Consider the following 707-nt stretch of genomic DNA (forward strand, 5'->3'; position numbering starts at 1 on the left):
ATTTTCAATTGAAATATGATCTAGACATTAAGAAGCAATTTTTCATTGAACAAAAATTGATTCTTGACACAAATAAACTCGTTTGACAAATTAAAATAATTTTTCTAGGTCAATACCATCACGAAATCAAGATAACTATAGAAATAACTACATAGTACTACAATTTACAATAAGGAGTAGAAGTTTAAAATACATCAAATTCGCAGACACAAAATGAATGTGGTTTCTCACGTTCTAAATGTTACTTTGAGTATCCGACCTTTGGATTCCAAGACTCATATGTTTCGAGCCGGCTATCAAATCATCTCGGTCCAATTGTGAATGAAGGCGTAGTCATGATTCTATGATAAATGATTAGAAGAAAGTCAGATGGTTTTTACTCGTTGATTTTCTCTGTTTTTTTTTAGTCATAGAAACTTTTGAACGAAATTGAATAAAGTTAAAGTGAGAAGATAATAGAAAAGAAATAATTTGAATGCCAATATTTTTTTTGTGGTTAATTAATGTTAAAATCTAATAATATTTTTGTCAACAATTTTGGATACTATTAAAAGAAAAAAAAATTTATCAAAGGAATAATTTAATAAAATGAAGTGATATAAATTGCGAGGAGAAATTTTTATGGTACAATAAAAAGAAAAAAAAGGTTTTCAAGATACTTTTTTGTTGTTGACTAAGATGGATGAAACAACAAGGATGGGGTAACA

The sequence above is a fragment of the Cicer arietinum genome, chromosome 3 (genome assembly GCF_000331145.2).
Source record: "Cicer arietinum cultivar CDC Frontier isolate Library 1 chromosome 3, Cicar.CDCFrontier_v2.0, whole genome shotgun sequence".
NCBI classification, from domain to species: domain Eukaryota; kingdom Viridiplantae; phylum Streptophyta; class Magnoliopsida; order Fabales; family Fabaceae; genus Cicer; species Cicer arietinum.